Genomic DNA, 27,013 nt, shown 5'->3' on the forward strand with positions numbered 1-27,013 from the left:
CTGCTGCCTTCCGGCCAGATTCTTCACTCCAGCTAAAGCCTTTAGTCTTCACTGTGGCCAGAGCCTTCAGTCTTCACTTGGGCTGGAGTACCACATGTAAGCTCCGTCTGCCCCCTGCCCTCCACCTCATAGCAGGTGTCCTGCCCCACCCGACCACTCTACACCTGAATGCATGCTGTCCAAAGGCCAGAGTGGCTGTGAATGGGGCTACCGCCATCTTTGTCAGGTTAGTTTGCATACTCACTCCTGATTGGCTGGTAGGCATTGCAAAGTGATGGTCAATTTGCATATTTCTCTTTTATTAGCAGCTACCAGATTGCAGAAATTTTGGCCCCTTTAGTAACATAATCAAGGCAGTGCCATCACTTTTGCCATCTTCTATAGGCTAGAAACAGGTCATAAGTTACATTCACACTTTAAAGGGGGATTACATAGTGTATAGCACTGCTGAGTAAATGTGGATCATCATAGAATTCTGCTTCCACAGTGCAGATGTTTTAAAAGTGGTAGATTTCCAAAGTGTTTATTGCACATTATTGTGTAACTAATATTCTGGTGCATAGATTAGTGTACATTTAAAGAAAATTAATTAGAAGAAATATTTTAATATTGCTATTCATGTCTTGCTAATGGAAAGAAAATAGGATTCTATCCACTCTCCTATATACTTACTCCAGGAATTATGTGAGGATCAAATGAGATGAGGCATGGGAAAATGCTTCACAGACATTTGGTTAAAGTGTAAAATGTTTGCACCTGGCTATAAAGCAAATCAGGTTCCTGGGCTGAAGAAACTCCAAGGACACTAGTTGCTAGGAAGAGGAATCCGAGTGCTGCTACATGATGTCATTACCCAGGGTCCACAGCAACCATTTCCAGGATGGGCTGGGCTGTGGGCCACATTTTGTACCATGGAGTCTTGGCAGCATTGGCTGCAATTTGGTGGTGTATTGCTCCAGGTGGCTGGGCCTGTGTCCCACTTGGGGGAAGCCGGGTGTTGGTTTGTCTGCACCAGGACCATAATGCTGTTTATTTTTAAATGGCCAGGGCACGTTAAGTGTTATGGATGCACCTGTATTAAGTGTCTGCCCCCTGGTGTGCATGTCATAGCTATTGGTCGGATGGACAGACACTTATGTATTATAATGTTTATTATAAACTATCCCCCTACTCTACCATTACTACTACTCAGAAACAATTATTTCAACATATCTAGTTGATTCTTCTGCTATTTACCTCCATATGCCTAAATAGTATATATGGGTATATGGCATATATCCAAATAGTGTGCTTATTTTTTTTCTTGGATTTTAAAATTGTATTAATTAATTATTGGCTTTCCACTTGGAGAATAAGAATCTTATTCCTTTCAGCACTCTGCCTTCCTCTATTACACATAAACACTCTCTTTTCTGCCAATCTTTCTATTACAATTATAATAAGTTTGATTAAGTCAATCTTCAGGATTAACATCATTATTGTTAGCGTAGGCAGCTAGTTAGTTGTTGACAAAGAAAGGGAGCAAATGGAGCCAGACATCTAATTAAGCGGGATTAACTAGGAAGCTGTAGCTTCCAGACACTCCAGGGATAGCCACATTGCCCTGCCAAAGGGATTAACATCCCTCCATTGCTCAGCTGCTTTCCAATTTCCCCAGGGGACACCAAGTTAGTTTATTCATATTACTGGGGAGGAGGGAGAAGCAGTAAAGGGGAAATTCCTTTGCTGGGTGCGTGCATAGTAGAAGCCCAGATGGTGCATCTACTCTGAGGCACGTGCAGCACAAGCCAAGACGGTACAGGGAGAGGGTGCAGCACAAGCCCACGAAGAAAGCCTGAAGATAATATGATCAAAGGCTAACAAAGGCTCATGGTTCATGGCCTCCCTCTTCATAGCAGCTGTGTGGGCAGCCATACAGGCCCAGTATGGGCCCAAGTGCAATGCCAGTCATAGGCCAAGCGCAGCCTTGGCGATGGATGTGCAGATGGTGAAATGCGACACAGAGAAGCTCTGCATTTCTGAGTCCTGGCCCTCCTGGACCTAATAGCCACAGGTGCAGGCTTGCAACCTGAGGATGGACTTCTTCCACAGCGGGATGGAGCTGAGCCACCTGGTCTTGGATGAGACACTGGGCACCTGGAGACAGTCCTTTGTTTTTGTTCCAATAAACCTTCCCACTATGCTTCATGTCCTCATGTGCATGAGTCCCCAAAATGCTTCTGTGACTCTTGTGAAAGAATTCCATTTCCACCAATGACATTATTATTCATAATTCTTCAATCATATATTTTTATTTATTTGGAGTAGATAAAAATCTTATTTTGGTGTTTTTTAGGACTTTAAATTTTAAATGTACTTAAAACTAATTTATTCTCACCATGCTCTCAGTTCCATAAATCTTTGAATATATTCCATAAATCTCATGGTGAGAATAGATCCATCAAATAGTCTATTAATTTTTTTCTTGGAGACATCTTTCCCAGAACCTTCTGGTCTTCACACCAATTTATAAAAGTTACTTTTTGGGCCTGCTGCACTTCTTTGGACCTGAAAACGTACTTCACCAATATTCTTTCACCTTTCTCTTTTGTTATCTTACATTTCTTAGATCTCATTTTATTCTCTATTTGATTTACCTTTTTGTGTAGATAGAGCATATCTTCCAGTAAGTTTGTTAAAAAGAGTACATAACAATTACATTTTTTTGAATGATATTGGTTATCTTATGATTTCTTTATTCTACATCTTAGCAGATTATCAATTTGCTTAGGTAAAGAATTCTTTCCTTCATACATAATGGGAATCCAATGATACTTTCCTTCAGAATTGGGAAAACTTTGCTTCACTGTCTTCTCACTTCTAGTTGCTAGTGAAATGTCTCTTTTCTTTGGATATCTGATGTTTTAGAACCTAATATTTCTCTCTGGAAGCCTGTAAAATTTTTCTTAGTATTTCATGTTCTTAAATTTTATATTTTTCATTTTTCTGAAAATTCCTGTTAATATGCATTTATGTATGTGTGTCTATTTTTGCCCATTGTGCTGGGCATTTATTAGGGACTTTTGAAGCTGGAAATTTCTGTACTTTTATTCTGGGAAATTTTCTTAAACTATTTCATTGATGATTTTAATCTTTTACTTTATCCTTTTGGACAATAGGTTATTTAAATGTTGGACATTCTTGACTGGTTCTTTATTTTCCTGGAGTTTTCTTCCTAAATTGTACCTCTTATCTTTTTTTGTTTTCTGGTAGACTTTCTCAATAATATCTTCCTAGGTTTGTATTTAATTTTTTCATCTTGCTGCCACATGTTGAATCTCAGGGAGCTCTTCAATTTTCTGAATTGTAGTAAAATGACCTTATGTGTTCTAATAGCAAAAAAGACCCAGCCATGCCAATTTAACATCATCCTAAATATGGTTGAGTGGTGTGGTGTCAAGAATTTAAAATATGGTAAGGTCTTAGTCAAATTCACAGGTTTTGTTTGATGGGAAATGCATTTGCATATCTTAGGACTCATCAAGTTCAAAGGACTTTACCATTAAATAGAAAACCATTTACATATCATTGGATTCCCATTATGTATAAAGACTTCTTATTAGAAAATGTGATTACACATTTTATTTCAGAAGCTTTATTTTAGATTAAAAATTAGTGTACACAAAAATTGAAAGGTCAATTAAGTAATCCTTTGGGGTGTGACTTGTAAATTTAATCTAGTAGTAATAATAACTTGAATGTAGTGGTCTATGTAAGCTTATAAATCAATTCCTTTTAAAGTTTTATAGGTCATGACATAGGACCATGAAAGGTACTTGGTATTATATTATACTAGATGTCTGTGATGCCAAAATTTCTAGCTTTATGTGACTAGACCATGTTTTCCTTCTTAGTGGGCATGCAGATTTTACTTGTATAATATAGAATTAAGTAAAGAATAGTTTAAAAGAAGAAAACTATACTCTGTTTTGATATTAAAGAATTCATGTATAATTTGGTATTTTATGTACTTATAGAGTCACAAGTAACAATGGAGCCGTTCCAATAAAAGGCATAATTTTTGTGTAAATATGTTTGTATAAATTATTGGTATAATAAGAGAATATTGGTTGCTCTCAATTTGTAGGCATTATACTATGGAGGTTTTAAACATGTTTGCACATTTTTTGGACATTTCTTCCTTTCAGAAGTGTCCTCTCCTGGAATCCAGGCTCATCTTTAGTGACTGACCAACCAACAGAACACAGCAGAATTAATATGATAATCACTTTTAAGTCTAGGTTAGAAATGGTCATGCACCTTTCTTTGGTTCTCTTAAGACATTTGCCTTTGGGACTGTGTACCATAATATGAGAAGTTGGAGGTCTCCATCCTGTAAGGAAGGAAGCCCAGGCCATTATAGAGAGACACTGTGTAGGTATTCATGACTATAATTTGAATTAAGGTCTCAGCTCATAACTGCTTTCCCAAGTCAGATATGTGACATCAGATGCCTCCAGATAATTTATTCTCCCAGTATCCTGCCCCAAAGCCTTTGAACTTTTCTAGCTAAGACACCCCTGACATTGTGGAACAAAGCACTGTGTTTTTCCCAATTTCTGACCCTCAGAGTCCATGAACATAATGATTATTTTAAGCTATTAAGTTTAGAGTAATTTATCATATAGCAAATAAATAACTAGAACAGATACATTATCTTCTTTAAATACTTAAGGTCATGGAAAAGTTTTGTCTGTTAGATAAGATAATTGAAAACAACAACAACTAAGATGTAATTCAATGTAGGTTGAAAAGTTCAAGGTATTTTACTTACTTAATGAATTGTAAATAGGAATAAACTTTAGCTAAAACACCTTAAAACTAAATGTTATAATTTGCTAGATGTAAAAATTGAATAACAAATTAGTACATGACCTTAAAAGCTTCAGATAAAATTAATAAGTTGAAACTAAGTATTGAAACCAAAGTGAGTAAATTTCAGCAGTGTCTTTTCTACATCCAAAAACTGGTATCAAGGACAAGAGAAAATATTAGCAAGAATGGTCTCTTTTTATAGCCTCAGGACATAGAATCTTTTTACCTCTTTAAGAATGTTAATGTTAGCTAGTTTTTCTCCCCAGGCTGCAGTGTTACTCTCCTGGTATATTATTTGTTCCCTTCACATTAATGTGCCTGTTTGTCTCTCTGGCTTCTAATCTTCATTATTAGAGACTCTTCAATTGTTTGGTGATTTAAACTGACTGCTCACATTCAAGAACTGGGCATCAAGAAGTTCACTAGAAAAAGAAAAAAAGGAGGAGGAAGAAGTAATTAGAATTTCTGTGTCCAGACTGGGCTTGTCAACCAAAAATTTCACTGAGGGTTTTCTGACTGGGACTTTTCTTCTTCTTTGAATCTTCACTGTTAGCATCTACAGATCTCTTCCCTTAGGCAGTTTAGACTCCTAGAAAATACAGTTCCAATCTCCTACCTGGTGGCTGTAGTGTGAATGCCAGCATTTTGGAAACCAAGCAAGGGAAAATGGCTGGGAGTCTCAGCGTTCAGTTGGTAAATCTTTAATCCCCTTATGTTCAGTAAAGTGCAGGGAGCTCGGAGATTCCTTGGCCTGAGGTACTATGCTTGGCCCTCTCCTTTGTTATCAACTGAGGCCAAGTCTAAGGTTTTTTCATGTGTCTCAAATGACTTCTGCAGAGTGGTGGCCTCTCTGCAGGGTCTTGGGCCACACAAGAGGTACTCCATATGGTGATTTCGTTATAAACTCTTAAATACAAATGGCAAAAATGTCTCTTGTGTATTATGAACCAACAATTCAAGCATTATATTCTGTATATTGTATTATCTGGATGTTAAGATAAATTCAAACACAGATAAATAACTCAAACTGGCAAGCACTTTACATACCTTGAAAAAAAAATATGACTAACTAGAGCACCTATTGATTAGAAACTAATATATCTCTTGTTTCTAGGATTTGATACATGATACACGTATTCAATTTGTACCATTAAAATAAAGGAGAGATTCTTATTAATTTCTGAATTTAATACCTGCTAACATGCTATTTTTTGTTAGTGACATATGATTGACATCAAATGCCTGAATACCAGCAGTACAAGCCCACTTTTCAATTTTCATTTCCTGTCCCAAGCTCTTGCTGTAATATATAAAAATCTTCCTGGAGAGTGCATTGATGGTGCTTTTATCATAATTATGAGTATTATCATCTACTCTCATCATTTGGGACCTTCCATTTTCTTGCTGTATGTAAGAAATAGTATTGAATGACATGGCCTTTTAAAGAGCAGAAATTAGAAAATAAGTTGAAACTTCATCTGAACTGACTTTTGACTTCAATATAGCTAGAGACTTGGCTTTTTCCTTGTAAAACTTTTTCTTTAAAATGCCATTTTACAGAAAGAAAGAAAGAAAGAAAGAAAGAAAGAAAGAAAGAAAGAAAGAAAGAAAACCAATTAATGGGTCCTATGAGAAGATAAAGGCCATGTTCTAATTACAGTTATGAATTTACTGTGTTTGTTGAAGTTGGGGAAGGGCATTTGTAAGCTGGTCTGTAAGTCAGCCAATGTATCCTATTCTCTATCCCAGGAATTGGCATGGACTTCAGCAATATAAGCCTTCCAAAATATTGATCCAGCACATTACCTAGTATAATTTAAATGTTTAAATAATTTGTCAACGTTTGAACCCTGTAATGTTCCTAAGATCAATTGAGAGTATTTTATATTTGAACTGTTTACAGGCTCCTTTGACAAATCTAGTGTCAAATCTATGAATGAATTTTATTGATTGATGAATAATAGTGACTTAAAGCAAATATTTAGTTCTCCTTTGTACATAAATATTGAAGGAAGTTCAGAAACTTTTAGAATCTAATAAAATATTTAAAAACAAATTACTTTTGAGTAAGCAGAAGCATTCCAGTTTTATTTATTTATTTTTTAAAATATATTTTATTGATTTTTTTTACAGAGAAAAAGAGAGAGGGATAGAGAGTTAGAAACATCGATGAGAGAGAATCATCGATCAGCTGCTTCTTGCACACCCCCTCCTGGGGATGTGCCTGCAATCAAGTTACATGTCTTTGACCGAAATCGAACCTGGGACCTTTCAGTCCGAGGCCAATGCACTATCCACTGAGCCAAACTGGTTTCGGCTCCAGTTGTAGTTCATTCCTCAAAAGGTAGCTTATCTATTTATTCTAAAATTAGATTTTATGTTTTATTATGAAGTACTTCAAGTGTGCAGAATTGTACAGAAACTAATAGAACAGACACTCATAAACCTACTATCCTGATTTAACCATATTATATTTGTCATATCTTTTTCAGACCACTTTTGTTTTTAAATAAATAAATTTGAGAAAACTAAAGCTAAAACCTTACCATATTTCCATTCCTTGTTTCTTTAACTATCTTGAACTACCTGTTTCTTTAACTACCTTGTTTCTTTAACTTTCTTTATGGAAACCATTTTCATGCAAGTTTTAAAAATTGTACTGCATTTAAAGTGTTAGAATACTAGTTTAAGTATTTAAAATATATAGATAGTACTACATGATATTAGACTTATTCAATTTGCTTTTTAAATTGAACTTTATATTTGTAGTATTTATTCACACTTACAGATGCATAAATAGATAGATCTAGTTTTCAATTACATTTTCTGCTGCTGAATAAAATTTTGTAGGAATAAACCAAGATTTATTGATCCATAGTCTTACTAATGGATCACTAGGTTGTTTATAATACTTTGCTATTATAAACAATACTGCAATAAGTATATTTGCTCATGTCTTCTTGATAAAATATAAAAACCATATATTCTGTGTTTCTCAACAGAATATGGTTTTGCTTGTCAGAGGGAATTGGCAATCTGTGGAGACATTTTTGATGGTTTCATCTGGGCATCAGATGAATACAGGCTAGGGATATTGCTAAACATCCTAAAATGCACAAGGCTACAAAGGATAATCTGGTCCCAAATGACAGGAGTGCTGAGTTTGAGAAACTCTAGGATATGTAACAAGAGGGGTTAAATAGAGAGACATACCATGATCATGGAGGTTGGTTTTAGTAGTTCTAAAGATAATGGTTCCTCTCAAATTAATCTATACTATATGTTCAATCTAGTTTTAGTTAATATCCCCACAGTGTTTTGCACAGAATTTGACAAGCATTTTCTGTAAGTATATTTTCAAGGCTTTCCAGGAGTATAAATGAGTAAATAGCATACTGCTGATGGCTCAACTTCATAAATATGGATGATATATGGGGAGTCCAATGATTATCTTCCAATAGTCTGTTTTTCAATAAAGAATTTTCTTTAGGCTAGATTTGGGTGGTATTATTTAGTCCAGTTAGTTGTATGATTTCTTTTTCTTAAAGTACTTATTGGGATTTGGCTATAACACTTGCAACCTTTCTAGCTCCTACAGGCAACATTGCCTCTAATTAACTTTCTAACACTTCAGCATAGATGGGTGATAGGATATATATGCTAGCTAACTTTAACTGTAGGGAAAATCAGTGACCCTACATGAGACTCCAGACTTTAGATAGCATTACTTCTGAAAGAAGCATACTTCAGAAGTTATGTTTCAACTCTTATTGTTACCTGTATCTTCACTAATTCTTGAAATTTTACTAATTATTATACTTAATATTAGAAATGGGTTTTATTGTCGACATTCAACCACTGAGCCACGTTGGCCAGCTCTGGTTTAGGATCTCACCTTGCTGGCATATGTGAGGCTGTCTTAGTTTAGGACTCTTCCCCATTACTTTTTTTTGTTTTTTTTGTTTTTGTTTTTTAACTAGATGTCTCCTTTTGTAACTCCTGAGTAGGAGATCCTCCTAAGGATTCCAATATACTCTGTGCTCCTTTAGAAGAAGCATTTGCCACATTGAAATGTTATTGCTTGTCAGTAATCTGGGTTCAGATTATATGGGTTCAAATTTAGCTCTATGACCTAAGGTAAGTTACACATTTCCCTTGAGTTTTAATTTCCTCATTCATTAAATGGAGACAATAACAATTCTAGTAAGTAGAATTGCTGTGATAATTATATCTCTTCATTCAGCAACTAGCCAGTGAATAACTATTGCATATCAGTCAGCTATTTCTAGTGCTGGGGATAAGGCAACAAACGGGATAAAATCCATGCCCTTCTTACATTCTAGTGGGAGAGAGACAATAAAAATGCAAATATAGAGGGTGACATGGGCTAGAGAGTAACTGAGAGTAATTGAAGAGAGACCAAATGAAAATGGAGAACACTGAAAGAAAAATGAGTTGTTTTTTTTTGTGAGGGTATGATAGGGTGGAGGTGGAGTAGGATGCAAAGATCAGTTTTGTCTACATTAAGTTTGAAATTTCCATTATTTCTTTAGTGGAGAAATTGAGTAACTAGCTCTGTTAGAGGATGAATTGTATTCTCCCAGATGAGGTCCTAATACCAGAATGAGACAATATATGGAAATACGGTCTTTAAAGAAGTTATTAAATTAAAATGGCTGAATAATCCTAATCCCATATGACTGACTTTTATAAGAAGAGGGAATTAGAACACAGACATGCACAGGGAGAATATCATGTGACAACAGAAGGAACCTTAGAAGAAACCAAACCTGCCAACACTTTGATCTCAAACTTCTAACTTCCAGAACTGTGAGAAAGTAAACTTCTGTTGTTTAAACCATCCAGCATGTACTCTTTTGTTATGTCTGTCTTAGCAAACTAATACACATTGAATAGCTGAGTAGGCTAGTTTAGAGGGACAGTGTGAAGCTGGAGTGATTGGCATGTGGGAGGTGTTTAAAGAGATCATCTAGGAAAGTGTGAGGCTAGAGGAGAGAAGAGATCTGAGAGCAGAGGCCTGGTGCACTCCAACATTAAGATGTCAAAGTAATATATAAAGAGGAGCTAGCAAAGGAGATGCAAGAGGAGCAACCTGTAAGATAAGAGAAGAGCAGGAAAGTGATATTCAAGAAGGCAAGGAAAGTATTTGAAGAAAGAGGGAGGGTCAACTTTGTCAAATCCACCAGAGAAGTTGAGCAAGATGAAGGCTGAGAAGGGTTTAATTGTATTTGGCAACGTGGGGATATTAGTTGACCTTGAGCAATTTCAATGGATACTGAGAACAGAAAATATGAATAGTATCATTTTAAGAGAATAAGAGGAAAAGATCAAAGTGAGAGCAACATCTTCAAGGATTAAGTGAGATAATATATGTAAAGTGCGTAGAATAGTCCCTGGTATATGATATGCTTTTAATCAATTTTATCTGGTATTGTTAATATTCTGATTACTACTATTACTTATTACTTGGCTATAAGTCCTGAAAGACAGGGACTGAATATTTTGTTGAGTAGTTTATTTTCAGTGCCTAATGTAGCATGTTGACTGTTCTTTCACTCATTTAGAAAAGGAGATTCAAACAACATTTTTGGTAGATAAAGATATTTTCTGCTACAAAGGAAAACTGCTTCTAATTCCATGATTAGAAATAACTACACTGTAGAGTTTCTTTTAGAAGGGCCAGTTAACTTCTTCGGAAAGTTGGTCAAAATTCCAGAAGAGTACAAGTCACTGATGGCAGGCACACAACTAAGGAAGCCCTAATTCAGAAGTAGTCAAAAGTGAAAACTACCAAGCAGAATACACTGTCAGTAGCAGAACTATGAGAAAAATATTGTTGAGGAGCAGAGCAACATACACACACTCACATGAGCAACAATCACAGAAACACAGGTGAGTTTAGAGGGAGACAAAAAACTGAAGGCAGGGGAGAGCCAACCATGGTTTTCTCTACAGTTCTCAAGGCAAGACAGGAACAGTGTTCCGTTATGCTCTGTCCTGACAGTGTGGTTGTACTCCTGTTGTAGAGACCTGTTTTATTTGGGCAGCAAATTATTCTCAGAGACTGAGATGGTCTTTGCCAATAATTTATTTAACATGGGCTCTCTGTGGGAATTATAATTTATAATAATAATATTTCACGAGGCAGTAACTTACAGGATAATGTCTCTTAGTAAGCCAGCAAAGATATAACATACTCCAACCAGTAACAGATTAATCACATGATTGTTCCAGGTTAAAGGGAGATAAAAGAAATAAAGCCCAAATTTAATTTGAGGTTTACCTTTCTAGGAGATTGTTCTCAGAGGAGCTGTCTTTGCCAACCAAGAGCTGACTCCAGCTGCTGGGTTCAGAGTGAAAGCCCTTTCCTGCTAGAGCACGCTGCTGGGGAACCAAGGCACTGGTGTTGGTGGGCAAGACGATCTCCATCACACGTTTGCTGAATGGCTTTCACCGGTGCTGGTAAAAAGTGGCTTTCCCCCTGCAGCAGCTAATGCCCCAAGGTCTTTGAACAGTGATTTCCATCAGCAAAGAGTTGCTTTGCCCAGGATGGGCCCTCTAGGAAAAGTCCTCACAAAATTTCTTGGAGTTTAAAGACTAAATATCCCCTAATCACAGTAGCTGCTCCACATGTTTTTCTCAATAAGCCCCAACCATGCCCATCATCACCAGAGCTACTAAGTGCTTATCAATGTTAACAGATGTCCATGATGGGGCTTCCTCAATGTAAACAACTTCACTCTTACATCACAAAGCCTTGTTCAAGCCATAAACAAGTGCATTTAAAATCATATCAAACCAATACACAACTAGACCCTTCAGTTTACAGAAAGCTTTTATTATATCATAATTATATTAATAATAACAAGAGAGCAAAGGTATGCCAGACATAAGTATGGCCACCTGGGCAGCTTCACCAGGAAGCTACAGCTTTATGCTTCTCAGGGAATCACTGGGAAGGGATTTTACAAAGGGGGAGATGGGCCCATGCACAGTGACATCGAGGCGATGAAGGAAAGGTGCTTGCCTGCCAGTCTGGCCTGGGAAAGAGATCATTGGCTAGGAGGGTGGAGCACTGCAAGCATAAAACATCTTGGAAAGTTAAAATCAGACAGAGTTTCCTTACTCCTGGTCCCTCTTGTTCTCTCTTGCTCTGTGACCTGCATTCACCTGTGAACTTGCTTGTTCTTTCTCCATAACCATGTGGCCTTAAGCAGCTGCATGGCCCGTGACCATGAGGACCCCATATGTAATGGACTGCAGCTGGGAACACAAGCTAAGCTAGCCAGATGCTGGATTGGACTTTAATATAGAATAGAAATTCTGGGTAGTGGCCTTAATTCTGGCCCTGATGAAGACAAGATTGATGAGATGGACAGAGATGGGACCTTCGATGGGGAACGCTCTTAATTAAAAAAAAATTTTTATAGTAGATATTTAAAAAAGATATTTCAAGGTCAGAGGTTGTGGCCATGAATATCAAATGCTATAAGGAATTATGCATGATCAGGACAAGTTGGTATTATCTCATCACTTTCCTTCACCATACTAGTTTATAGAGTAGGCACAAAGAAGTAGAGGTGTTTATTGTCTATTATTTTATTTATTTATTTATTAATCCTCACCTGAGGACATTTTCCATTGATTTTCAGACAGAGTGAAGGGAGAAAGGAGCGGGAGAGGGAGAAAGAGAGAGAAACATTGATGTGAGAGAGACCAGGACCAGGGATCAAAATTGTAACTGAGGTACTATACATGCCCTTGACCAGGAATCAAACCTGTAATCCCCTGGTCTGCAGGTTGACACTTTAACCTTTGAGCCAAACTGGCCAGGGCAAAGCCCACTTAATCTTACATTATCAATAAAGCTCTCCATGAAACCCCTCCCATGCAGGCTTCAGGAAATTATTTTCCTTGCGACACTCCAAGAACTCAATTTCCACTGATAATGCTTTCACATAGGTAACCACACAACCTTCTCAACAGCTCTCTGAAGAAGGCATTTTATTTTATCAATGAGAAAATTAGGATTCCAGAAGGTTCTGCCACTTGTTTATTGTCAGACAGGGAGAATTATTTAGGCTCCTTACTTATTTAGTTCTGTGTGTGACTTCAATATAATTGTACTTAAACTGATGAATTTGAAAGTTTTTTTCTTGGGTGGTTATTTTCTAGGCCCCCTTATTTCTCCTCTATACCACACACTTTGCTGTTTCTCTTTAGCAAAGCACTGGAATGATGTTAAAGATCCCTTTTGTCCTCTCTTTTATGAAGTATTTATTAGAGATCTAACATAATATTGAGATCAATGGCTCTTCAGCTTATAAAGGATTTTTTTTTTATAAAAGCCACAGAAATTTAATTACAATCCACTTCTTGGAAGTATTAATTTGGTTAAATAAAACAAGACAAAAATCTTAATTTTTACTCTTTCAACATGAGGTTTTGGGTCATGTAGGCTGAAGTACAAATTTAGTTGTGAAGGGTCTGCGTTGCTTTATTCATGGGTGATGTGAATTTTAGGCAATGTCAACTGGCCCAAATGGCCTAAGAGTCTAAGGCTTTAGGGCAGAGCTTTGATATGTCCTGGTTGGAAATGGAGTTTGATCTCACAAAAACAGTAAGATTTCAGATTGATCTATGTTTAATTTCTATCTCCATAAAAGGTTGGTATTCGCAGCAAAGTGGCTAAATGAGCAATAGCTGAGTTTAGGGGGGGAAAAACACAGGATGTAAGTTGTTTTAGGCAGTAACCAAAGGACTGGTCTAAAAAGAACAATTACGTTCAGGGACTTTTCAATACACTGCGGGATTGCTAAAAATTGGCTCCATCTAAGCCCATGAAAAGGCTAATTACAATGCCCTAAGGAAGGGTACTTTGCTCAGAAATGTAACATTCAGTTTCTGAAACTCTGCATGGAAATGCCTTTTAAAGCTGAGCATTTCACAAAATGCAGTAATTGCCTTGGGGTATAATGAATTACAAAAGATGGGAGTAATCACAAAGAAAGAGCATAAAGGAGAGAGGAATGCATAGAAACCTCATTGTTTTGATGATCATCAAAAATAGGTCAGAAAACAAGTTCTGCTTTGATGTTTTTATTTTTAAGGAATTCTGCTTAATGAAGTGTAGCCTCAGCAAATGGGAATTAGACTCAATAAACAGCCAGATGACTTGTTATAGGAAGAGTGTAGGATGCATAATATTCATCAAATATTTGAATTAGAATTCTTATGGTTTCCATAAAACTTTTTCTTAGGTTTACTTTTCTTCCAGTTTGATTAATCCATTGAACTGGAATGTAGACAAAGGGAAGTAATTTTACATGGAAATGATGCTTATATCCTCTTTGGCAAATCAAAGGCATCCTTATCATGCATGGTTGGCAACATGGAGAGGGTAGTGGTTGGAAGCACATGTCATTTAGACCTGGCTTTAATGTTGGCTCTCCTGCTTGCTTCACTGTGTGATTTGGGCCTTAAGCCTCAGGTTTCCTATCATAAACTAGGAGCGATTATGCTTTATAATGTTCTGATGAGGATATAAGGAAGTGGTGTATGCCAAGCTCTGCTATACTTGGACTGTGGTGGGGGCTTCCATTATCTTTTAAATAGCCATCAAATATCCAAAGGACTTTGAGTGTATATATATGCTTAGCCAGGAGTAGAGTAGGGAATTGTTTGTGGCTACTGGAGAGATGAATTTCTACTTTGGATGAAGATAGACATGTAGCTGGATGAACTTGGTGTGAACACTTAAGAGAAAGCTCTCAATTTCCTCTCTTTCCTTTGACCTTCAGCCTTCTTTAGCAGTAAGAACTCTAGTTTTCATCATTTCTGTAGTTTTAAGATTTTGGTAAATAAAAGAGACAGAAATCCCATATGAGTCCCCAAATTCATTCCCCTCTGCCTCTATCATTCTGCCTGTCATAAATTATTGGTAATTATGAAGACATCTGAGATGCATCAATAGTTAAATATGGAATTGTTTTCTGGCAGAGCTGCGCCACACGCTGAAGGACTTGTTTCACAAACTGTTAAGTTTAGTTCTGTAGGGGGGAAAATAATTTTCTTCTACCTATCTTAGGTCCATTGACTGAAGCCCTGCAGGTTAGACTGATGAAAGACAGATTAACAAAGAGAAAATAAACAGAGTTTATTAACGTGTATCATGCATGCACACAGGAATACTCGGTGATGGTGGTTAGCACTTGGGCTAAGATAACATCTTTCTTAGCAAAGACCAATAATTTTGTAGAGATGACAAATAAAGGAAAATAACTTTCTATGGGTAGCATATTATGGGAAGGCAAATATATGGGGAAAGTAATGAAAAATAAGGGCTGGTTAGTAAGATTTGTAAAGATTGTCAGTACCTTCTTTTCTCTAGCGATTGTGAGATTCTCCCTGCCACCAACTGGTGGCGGAATTATGACATTACTGGTATCTGTCACAGAGACATCCCCAAAACATTGAACCACTAATCAGAGAGTGCCAAAGTGTTCTGGAGCCCACCCCTTCCTGTTCCGCCCTTGGTCCAACCCTCTCCTTTTCCTCCCCTTAAAAAGACACCCAGACCAGCCACGTGTTGCTTTTTCTTCCATGTCCATCTGGAGGAGCCCGGCTGGGTCCTCTCTCTCTTCCCCACTCCTTCAATTCTGATTTCTCTACCTCCATAATGAGTCCCGCTCATTACTGGGGAATAAACTTTACTTTAAAAAGTCTTGGTTTCCTGCACTTCAAACCTTACAGAGATGAGGTTGTTATTCTCTTCCTGGTATGGGAAATGCAGGTACACATTCACAATGGGAATTTATGTTCTGTTTGCAAGTAAATAGAAGGAAGGCATTGAACTCTACCTGTGTCTGTTTTTTCTCAGTTACCTTCAGCTCAAAGCAATCCTAATACCAGAGTGGACTACTTTGGGGTGGTATGCTTAGGACCCCTTCAGTTCACAAGTGTAAACTCTACAGTTCAGATGCAATAGAGATAGTTACAATTCTGCATTGAAGAGTCTTTCTACAAGCTGTTGGAGAGACTCATTTCTTTCTTTGTACAATGACACTCAGTGGTTGGCTTCTTGTTGTCAGCAGTATATGCAAATGATCAGGTACTTAACAATGACTAGTCATCAAGTTTGGAAGACATGGATAAGCCTATGGGGCAGCTCTCTCTCCTAAGAAAAATACAGGACAGGGACAGGGATATCAGGGATATTTATCCCAAAACAATGTATATACACTTTAACAGTTGATAGCTTAATTTTGAAAATGAAATGTATCTTAATAAACACTGCCTTTTGGGAGGACTATTTATATAATACATTTTAATATTTTTTATTCCTTTAATATTTTTATAGTAAAAGAAATACCCCCTTTTAAAGATAGAGCCTAGAAAGAAAGTTTATCAAATTCTTTTATGTTCCGCTTCTGTAAAAAGGAGATAAGCATTGATACAGTGAACTCTACATAATTTTTGAAATGAACTCTGAATTCATTGTGTGCTGTTTCTGCCCATTTCATTTAGTCAACTGAGAAGGCAAAAAAGGGCTAATTCCCAATGTAATGCTGATATTTGGGGGTGGGGGTGGGCACTAGCAACCTGAATCTGTGCTAGCAAGCCCAGTGAACATTCTTGATAACCTATAATTAAGTCACTACTCTGTCCCAGAAACTGGTCTTGCAAAAATCTGTTACGTATCTAAATACTAAGGCCATAAAACTGAAAAGTGCCCTCCCCTGGAGGGGGTTATTAATGCTGGCACCAGGCTAGACCATCAGATATGGCCTGGAGACCCCCAACACCTGGGGGCCTTCCTGCAAAGCTGTGAAAAGGCCTGGAACCATAATCCATATTTGTGGGACAAAGACCCCAGAAAGATATAAAAGAGAAGCCTTTGTTACTTTACTCAAATTAGGGAAGTTATTCCTCTGGGTCCGCCAGCATAAATAAAGTGTCACTTTTCTCTAAAAGCCTTGCTTGGTTTTTCTTTGGTCTTTTGCAACACAACTGCTATACATACATATCAATTCCCTTTACCTGCATTGAGATAGTTTAATAATTTTAATGTTTGGGTGGATGGTTTTCACTTCATTTCATTTTGTAAAATTTTAGATATTAACCAACATGCCATTGTGTACATCTCTAAACCATCACTCAAAACATTTGAAAAACTGATATGACTCAGACAGTTGCCTGAGGCAGCTATATGCTTCCTCTGAATTCCAGTGAATATATAGGGAAGAAAGAAAGAAGGAAGACAAGAAGAAAGAACAAAGGAAGGAAAGAAGGAAGGAAGAAAGAGAAGAGGGAGAGAGAGACGGAGTGAGGAAAGAAAATGGCATGCTTTTATTTAGACCCACTGCCTTATCTTTAGTAAGTCTATCATAGATGAAGGCTCAAGTCTGGTGCTGTGCAAACCTGGGACACTGAGTAAAGCTGTGATGATAATTCTTCCCCTTTTCAGGTGGATGTTCTCTTCATCAAATGAAGGTTTCTTTTTTACTCTTTCTAAGATTTGAGGAGGTTAATTAAACTCATCAATGATTTAGATTTCTCTTGTTCCATCCTCATTCTGAACATCTTACATCCCATCCTTTCCCCGACCCCAACAAATGATCTTTCCATTCCTTGGCCTTCGTTTTGTGAGGGCTGAGACTCCACTGACCTGAACAAAACTACTAATAGTGAGATAGGACTCCTTCCAAAGTTTCACATGTGTATTCTTCTTCCAGGGGGACAAGGCCTTAAGCTAAAGAAGTAATGTTAATGTCCCAGGTGCAAGATACTTGAGGGGAGGCAACTTTTATAGTGTGACCTATTTATTTATTTATTTATTTATTTAATTTTAAAATATATTTTATTGATTTTACACAGAGAGGAATTGAGAGGCAGAGAGTTAGAAACATCGATGAGAGAGAAACATCGACCAGCTGCCTCTTACACACCCCCCACTGGGGATGTGCCCGCAACCAAGGTACATGCCCTTGACCGGAATCAAACCCGGGACCTTTCAATCTGCAGGCCGACGCTCTATCCACTGAGCCAAACTGGTCCCAGCTATAGTGTGACTTTTTAATAATTTGCTGTCATTTAGACAATGACTACTCTGTGCCATCAAAGCTATGCCATAGATGCCACTGATGTTCCAGTTTTATAAATGAGAGTTAAGTGCTTGTCCAGGGCATCTATCTTAGATATGTTTATTGACACTTATGTAGCCTCTTCTCATAATTTGACAAGAAAGCAAGGACAAAGCTAAAGCCCAGTTACCCTTGCTGCTCTGCTCATTACAACTTTTCTTATAGTTCAACTACCAGTTTCTTAATAGGGCTCTGGAGTTTTGAGATTGAACTTCCATTTTGGTCCAGACTCCAATTATGTACACACCTCTCTACCTGGTCAATCACCAGATCTTGTTAATAAACTGGAATGGTGTTTGATTTGTTTTGTCATAAGTAATCTGCTTTGCATTGTGGTGGAATCACAAGTGTATCAATAGACTCTTGCCACTCATGGGAGTATTATTTTACTCTTTCTACGGGTGTAGAAAACTGAGACTCATAGTAATTTTGTGGTTTGCTCACAGTTTTATTTTTTTAAAGAATATCTATCTATCTATCTATCTATCTATCTATCTATCTATCATCTATTTTACCTAATAATAGACAAACATGTAAATTGACCATACCTTTGCTATGCCCATAGCCAATCAGAGTGATATCCTCTGAGGGCTCCCAGTATGTGAGAGGGGGTAGGTTGTGCTGAGGGACTCCCACTCCCAGTGCATGAATTTCATGCTCCGGGCCCCTTTTGTGTGTGTGTGTGTGTGTGTGTGTGTGTGTGTGTGTGTGTGTGTGTGTATTAGAGGAAGGGAGAGGGAGAGAAAGAAACATTTATGTGAGAAAGAAACAGTGATTGGTTGTCTGTTTTCTGCATGCCCCCTACTGGGATGGAACCCACAGTAGGGAATGGAACTGGCAACCTTTTGGTGCATGGAATGATGCACAATCAACTAAGCCACACCAGCCAGGGCTTGTAGGTTTCTTATAGCTCCTTTGAAGAAACATGGAAAGAACATTTTCCTGTTCATAGCCCTGATGTTGACATTGAAAATTAACATTATAAACATTTTCAAAAAAGACATTTATCTCAAAGGCCCTGGAGTCTCTGATCAACAACTTTTAAAGATTAACTGCAAATACTGATGGTTATGCTCTGTCATCACGGAGCTAGTTTCTGTATCCCAAGTGTTTGAATAGTGAACTGTGACCCTTTCCTTGCATATACCTGTGGCTAATGGTTGGTCCCTCCCCCTCCTAAATCTGTTTCAATATTATTAAATGACTAGAATTCAAGAGGTGGGAATTTTTGTTTTGGGTGGTGGTACAGCCTCACAATGGAGGTGTTCCATTATGTTCCCCATATAAATATGCAGCCCGGGTTTGTATGAAAGGATGGAATCCATAAAACAACTGGCTCTCTTCCTTCTCTTCATAAAGAAGTGTTTATAAACAAAGCTTCTGCATCAAATATCCTGGTCTTCTGGGACCGTGCCAACTCCTCTAGTACAGTAATAACTGAAAGCCATGTGTCCTGAAGTCAACATGTTCTTGTGGATATTGCTACAGCTAGAAGCAAGATGAGTTTATAGAAAAAATATGTTCAAACGCAAACATTTATTAATAACTTCAAAGAGCTTGAGCTTTACAGTAACATCCTCAAAATAACTCTCCTTTTCAGAAGCTTAGAGCATTTGAAAGGACTATACAATTAGTCAGTTAAAGCAGTGTGGGTGGGCATTATTCACATATTATTATGTGTTGGAGCTTCCTTGCCCAGTGCATGGTCCATAGTAGGCATTCAATAAATATTTGCTGATCCAGAAATTGAAACCTATAGGTTGACATTAAAGGTGAAACAGATAAAAATTTAAAAGCCATACTTTGTGTCCCATTTTCTATTTTAGGCAATCACACACACTGGCAACCCTCACCCCTAAATGGATGAATGGAGGACATTCTTTCTAAGTGAAATAGTTATAGAGAATCTCCTCCAAACTACCCTCTCTTGCATATATTAGCAAACCAGCTGCATGAATAAAGCACAGTTTCACCACATGCTTCTATTTGCCCAATGAATCGATGCATGTTCTTTTGACCAGTTCCTTTATTGGTTTTCACTGTGTACTTTGGCTTTTTAAAAATACTTACATAATCCTTCCAAAGAGTCAAATGTCTACCTAGACTGTAAAGCTCAAGTATGGTTTAAGTGATCCTGAGATGTTATTACCAAAAATAATAGTTAAATCACAATCATTAAAATAAAAGACTAAGCATTTGATAGAAGGAAATTGTTCAAAGAAGGATAGGGCAATGAAGTAACTAAATCTTCTTTTGTAAATTGGAATGCTTTTTGATCTTCATCTCCCTTTTATTAACAGCTACATATCTTCATATTAGGGCAAGTGAGGCTAAGGAGCTCTCTTCAAAATACCATAATTACATGATGTGGTCCAGATAGTTATCACAGGTTGAGAACTGCTAGCAGGGTCGCCTAAGACCATCAGAAAGCACAGATAATTACATTACAATTCATAACAGTAGCAAAATTACAGTTATGAAGTAGCAACGAAAATAATTTTATGGTTGGGGATCACCACAACATGAGGAACTGTATTAAAGGGTTGCGGCATTAAAAGGGTTGAGAACCACTGCTTTAGAAGAACATGCATATATTCACAGGCATTCTTTATCTGTATCATTTATGAACATAAGTAATATATATTCAATATATAAATATATATATATAAAATTTGTAGTTTTATTATTGAGACCTCTGTTAAATTTTGCAGTCAATGTTGATCAATATTTAAGACAGTGTATCAAAGTGGGTAACAACTGTTGACTGTGTAGTCAAGTGGGCTGAGTGAGTTTGGGCAAGCCATTTGTCCCAATAAAGCTCCAGTCTCCTCATCTGTAAAACTAGAGGCTCAATGTACAAAATTTGTGCAAGAGTAAGCCTTCCTTTCCCCTGGCTTTTGGCACCAGTTTCCCTCTGGCATCCAGGACCTGGGCCTCCCTCTGGCATCCAGGACCTGGGCTTCCCTCTGGCACCTGGGACCTGGGCTTCCCTTGCAACCCCAGCTTCGTCCGGAAGGTCATGCAGAAGGACATCTAGTGTAATTAGCATATTATGTTTTTATTATTATAAAATGATCATGATGAAAATAGTAGAAAATATCAAAAAGGTACTTATGGGAATTAAAAAATATATATAATGTGTGCAAAATATTTAACACAATGTCACCTGGCACATAGTAAATTTTTATTTATTTATTTAAAATATTTATTATTGAAAGTATTACAGATAGTAAATTTTTTAAAATCAGAGTTTTGTTATTTGTTAAAAGATTATTTTTTAAAGCTAAACTTATTACTCTCATACCAATATAAAATGAACATGTCTAGAAAATTTTATTTAACTCAACCAACTAGGAAAGCAGAAAGATATTAAACATGGCTCAAAGGTGAATTAAAAAAAAAACATATTTAGACAATCAGGAATCCTGAAATGAATTTACAAATAGATATAAAATGGTCTATATTCATAGAGCCATCATCAATTGCATATTACTAGGCATGCAAATCATTTGCATTCTGTGAGCAAGAATCATTTACAATTTTGTTGATTTTCTATAATTGGTATTGTAAAATAGCTAAAAAACAATGAAATGTAGAAAAAAACCTAGTTAGGACATGTAATAATTTTTCTCCCATTTCAAAGTCTTTTATAATTTATTTTGACAGATTACACTTGTCAGATATACTGGGAAGATAGGTTTCTGGCATCAGAGGTCCATGTAAATGACATGAAGATGAAGCCTGGGCTGGAATGGAACATTGGCCAGTACTGTTAGAAAGAGCCTACCCTGCTAGAAAGGATTATCTAGAAAAGGCAAATTAAGACTTCTCCCTGTAAGACCAGAGCATGTGACTATGTGTTCAAGTTTACTATCAACATACCAAAGCTAACAGGAAACTAATTCTTTATTAGGGCTAGAGGTCAAAACCTCAAGAATGCTTGCAAGTAACAGACAAAATCACTGGTTAGCATCTAACATGTTTAAAGCAAGGTACTAGGCCCTTGGGGATAAGAGGTGGGGATAATAGAAACACTCCTCCATTAAAAACACACACACAAAAAAAACATTCCTCCTTCTCCTAAAAAAAAAAAAAAAAAAAAAAAGGAAATAAACCTAATTGTGCCTACATTTTTTTTGGTAGTATATATAGAAGTATCCATAGGACACTCTAAAATTGACAGTCTCAGCTTATTTCCCCCAGAAATGCTGTTTCTTATGTACCCTATTTAAACAAATCCTCTTCTGAGCTTCTAAGTCACAACACTGAGAAATTCCCTAGATTCTGCCTTCTATTTTATCTTCCATATGTGACTGAAATTATGTTGATTTCTTGAGTCTAGATTGTACCTTTTTCTACACTAATACTGTATTGTTTTGAATTTTTATCATATTTTGCTAGTATAAATTGTTAAGATAATCTTAAAGCTATACTCATGAGTCATCCACACTGGGCCAGAGGGAGCTTTCTAAGAGTCAAGAGCTATAAACTCCTGAGGGCTTGAAGTAGAAGTCCTCTAATTGCTTGAGGAGGCAAACACAGTCCAGGTGAGATGCAATGACTTCATCCAATTACTGATTATTCACTCTTCCTGAGGCAACAGGGTCACTAGGACTATACATCCTGGTTTTCCTGGAATGGTCTTAATTTGTACCCATTGTCCCTGAGTAATTATTAATATTGTAGTATTTTCTTTTACTTTCATAAGTTTAGATGTGAATTATGTTGCTACCCTACCTAAGTATCACAGACTTGTTAAATGAAATTTGTGAGGGCTTGTTTGGCCAGAATAGCCTGGAGATAAATAAGCTAACATTCCATATCTCTTATGTAAGACTCTTGAATATGTTTCATAAATTAGAATTACTTTTATTTTAGAAAGGTAATACAGTGCATATATTATGCATTACATAATACTCCCAGCGGGCTGTAAGGCAGTACGCCTTAATCAAGTGCATCATTTTTTGTAAAGAAATGTATGAATGTAGGAATTTTCTTCCTAAGTGGGAAATAAAAAGACTATATAGTACAGGGCAAGATTTAGTGCTAAGTGATTATGAGAAACATATTTGTTTTTCAGAGCTTTTTGTATTTGGTAATAATAATTGAAGGATGATGGAACTGTTCTTGGTTGTGTGAGCTTAAAAATGTTCCTTGTCCTCCCTTTGTCTTTGGTTTTCTTATTTGTAAAATAGGAACAATAATTGTACTTGCCTAATAAAATGTGGTGAGGATAGAATGAGATAATTATGTAGTTGAACTTAAGCAAAGGGCCTGGTACAAAATACTCAGTAACTGGTAGTTGTTTTTATTAGGTGCAGTCTGTTCTCAACTTTTCCAAAGGTAGGAATCCTGAATTATGTCAAGGCATGCAGAGCAAGTCGGTGACTATGGGATCAAATGCCTCTAGTTTTTCATCTGTCTAACCTCAATTATTTCCCTTCAAGACTGTTTATATCTCTCTGCTGAATTATAAACAGAACAAAGCCTTCTTATTTACTATTGCGTCTCAAGGGCCTACTACTCTTTCTGGCAAATAATAAGTGTCTTAATAAATAAGGGTTGGTTGAATGAACAAATGCCTATGAGAGTCCTACTCAATGTCACATTCAAAGATATTCTGAGCAGAGGTAGAGTTAGAGAAGTCCAGAATATAACCAGCGAGTATGTTTTTTATAATCATACCCAAGAAATTCTGGCTCACTGTTTATTTTCCCATTAGTCATGAAAGGAATTTTAGGGATAAAATAAGCAGATTTTAGGAAATTTTAGGAATAAAGAGGGTCCATGAGGGAGGAACGCATACGTGAGGGCTTGGAGCCACCAGAGGCATACATTCAGAGATAGAGATAGAGATATATATAGAGAGATAGATAGATAGATAGAGAGGTGCCACGGGATAAGGAGAAAGACATGCATTCACAGAAGATAAAGAAAAGCCACATAGAATAGGGTAAATGGAAACAAACTTTCACAGAGGATAGAGAAATGCTGAAAAATGGCGGAAAGAGAAAAACAGATTTTCACAGGAGATAGAAAATGTTAGTTACATGAAACCTTTGCATCACCCCATTTAACTATTCTACTCTTTAGCAATGTATTATTGCATGGTAGGGCCCTGTAAAGTCCTACATAGCTCACACTGATTCTAAAGCTACCTAAACAGAAAAGTGAGTGCACTGGAAACATCATGCTCAATGATCACTTCTCAACTGGTTTTCAGAGCCAAATATGCAGTGGTTTGTTTTGAAGTATTCTTTTTAATAAATTTATAAAACAAGTAATTATCCTTGAATTTTCACCCTGGAAAACACCTACCGTATTTTTCGGACCATAAGATGCACTGAAGTGGGGGGAAAAAGTCCCTGCGTCTTATGGTCCAAATATAGCCTACACATATACTTTAAAAAAAAGTTTTTTTACTTGCCCGGCTCTGTGTGGTCTCTGTGTGCTTGCCCAGCTCTAAAATGGTTCTAAATGCTGCTGTTTACTTTACAGGGTTGATTACATGTGTTTATGACTGTGATGTTGGGTTTTAATGCACATAAAATATTTTAGGACACTATTTGTTTCAGAATCTTTTTTTCTTCATTTCCCTTATCTAAAAACTGGTGCGTTTTATGGTCCGAAAAATACGGTATATATACAAAACCCTACCTTTTGATGGGTTGCTGTGACGTGCATTGACCAACAGAGGGCAGATGTTCAATGCAGGAGCTGCCCCCTGGTGGTCAGTGTGCTCCCACAGTGGGAGCACCACTCAGCTGATGCCTGTGAGCTAGAAGCTCGGCTCCTGGTTGGCGAGAGCAGGTGCGATGGTGCAAGCCTCTCCTGCCTCCACAGCAGCACTACTGAGCAGCACCAGCAGGCACAGTTGGGGCTGGGGTGAGTGGAAGTGGCACTGGGCTTGGGCTCCTCCCCAGCAGCCTGCCGCTTTGCATACTACTACATCCCTTGAGGGGTCCCTGATTGTGAGAGGGCACAGGCCAGGCTGAGGGACCCCACCAGTGCATGAATCCGTGCACCGAGCCTCTAGTTTATTAAATAAATTGGCAAACTAAATTTTATCCTCACTTGATAATTTTCCCATCAATAACTTAAAAACCATTGCAACAAATTTAAAGCCAATACTCATGAACACTTCTTGCATTATCAACATAAGTCTAAGGTGTGATAGCAGAATTTGAAATAATTTGTGCTCTTTTGGATTGAGCAAGGGGTCTTACATGCTATTTTGGATTTTGCCCATGAAATGTGTGAATTTTTAGATATAGTAAACTAATAGGATTGAAAACACCCTAAAGGAAGATATATTACAAGTTTATCCAAAAACCTGAAAGTCAAAAAAGTTCTGAAAACTGTGTTTTTTACTTCTCCCTGGATTGTGAAACTTGACTTGATTTGTATTTATTTTGTGGTAAAAGATGAACTGAATGTAAGGTTCTTTTGGTTTTTATTTATGCTACTAAAATGAATATTTATATGCATTATTATGTTGTAGAAATATTAGTATGTTTTATTACAGGCATAGATGCAGGCCTATTGGTTTTTAGTTTATTGTGATAGCTTTAAGTTATTGGTGGGAAAAATTGTCAAGCAAGAATAAAATTTAGTTTGCAACTTGTTTAATAAGATAATTGGGCAGCATTACCTCTATTGCATTAGAAAAATTGTGCATTTTAAACACAGAGAGAGCTTGTTAGGTTGTGGCCCTTCAGTTCATTCTGAAGAGCCTTATCAAATAAAGAACGATGGTCTACAATTTTCAAATGTGTACTTTTGACATCAGCTGAGTTCAAATATGCAGCTAGGCCAGAGGTAGCAGCACCATTCTAGGTCCCTTTCTTGTGGTTTTCTTGTGTACTGAGGGGATAGTGTTACTGTGGCTGAGCCTTGGAATCTGTTCTATAAATATTTTGAAGATGCCCAAACAAGAAGATAAGAAATGAGTTCAAAGTCACGTCCAACATTCACTGATTTCTGGGCTGAATTAGTGTTTATATGAACTCTTGTGACTGCATCCTTACATAAGTGTTTTGATCTATTGTAAATAGAATTTGCTAGCCAATGCCCTCAAAAGATGAGTCATTCACTGAAATTCTTTATTTTATACCATGCTTAACATTGGGTAGAGAAAAAATGGTTCAGAGTATTCCAGACCCAACCTAGAGAACTCCTCTCCTGACAGCTCAGTTAACTGTCATTTGTTTTATAATTTTTTGTTTTGCAATTCATGTAGAAATGTGCCTCATCCCAAGAAAGAAAAATTATTAAAATATCCTACCTTATCTCTTCAAGGAGATAAATTTGTACATCACATTTTCTCCTCTTCCTCCCCACCCCCTGCCACCCAACCCATATACCCAATACAATGGTTTCTCTCCAGTGAATGGTTCTTAAACCGAAGTGTATTAGAATCACCTGGGAGGGCTTGTTTACTTCAACTTGCTGAGTCCACCCCTGCAGATTTAGATCCAGTAAGTCTAGGCTTGGAGCCCAAGAATTGGCATTTTTAGCAAGTGTCCAGGGAACACACTTTGAGGGCAATTGCTTTGGCAAATATTGTTTAACTTGTGCTCCACTGAGGATCAGGGTGGCAATTCCAGAAGGATAAGGAGAATCAGAAGTACCTGAAAGCTTGTTAAATGCAACTCCCCACCATTGATTCTTGACCTTGGAGGAGCATTAAGATCTGGGGAGATATTGTGCTCAGACCCACTTCAAATCAATTAAGTAAAAATCTTTTGAGGCTGCAGCCTAGCAAGAGTATTTTTTTTTAAAGCTCCTACAGTAATCTTAATACCATGGAGGGCTCATAACAACTGCAGATCTGATTTTGAAAGCATTGTTGGTGGCTATGGGGTATTCATGGGAAAACATGCCCCAGGTAATTCTTATGCACTGAGAAACAGAGGCTGAGACCCAAATCTTGCCGTGCTCCCCCACCCCCCTCCAAGTGCACTACTGTCTCATATACACAATTCCTGGCTGTGCAA

Source organism: Pipistrellus kuhlii, unplaced genomic scaffold, assembly GCF_014108245.1.
Source record: "Pipistrellus kuhlii isolate mPipKuh1 unplaced genomic scaffold, mPipKuh1.p scaffold_m20_p_7, whole genome shotgun sequence".
Classification (NCBI taxonomy): Eukaryota; Metazoa; Chordata; class Mammalia; order Chiroptera; family Vespertilionidae; genus Pipistrellus; species Pipistrellus kuhlii.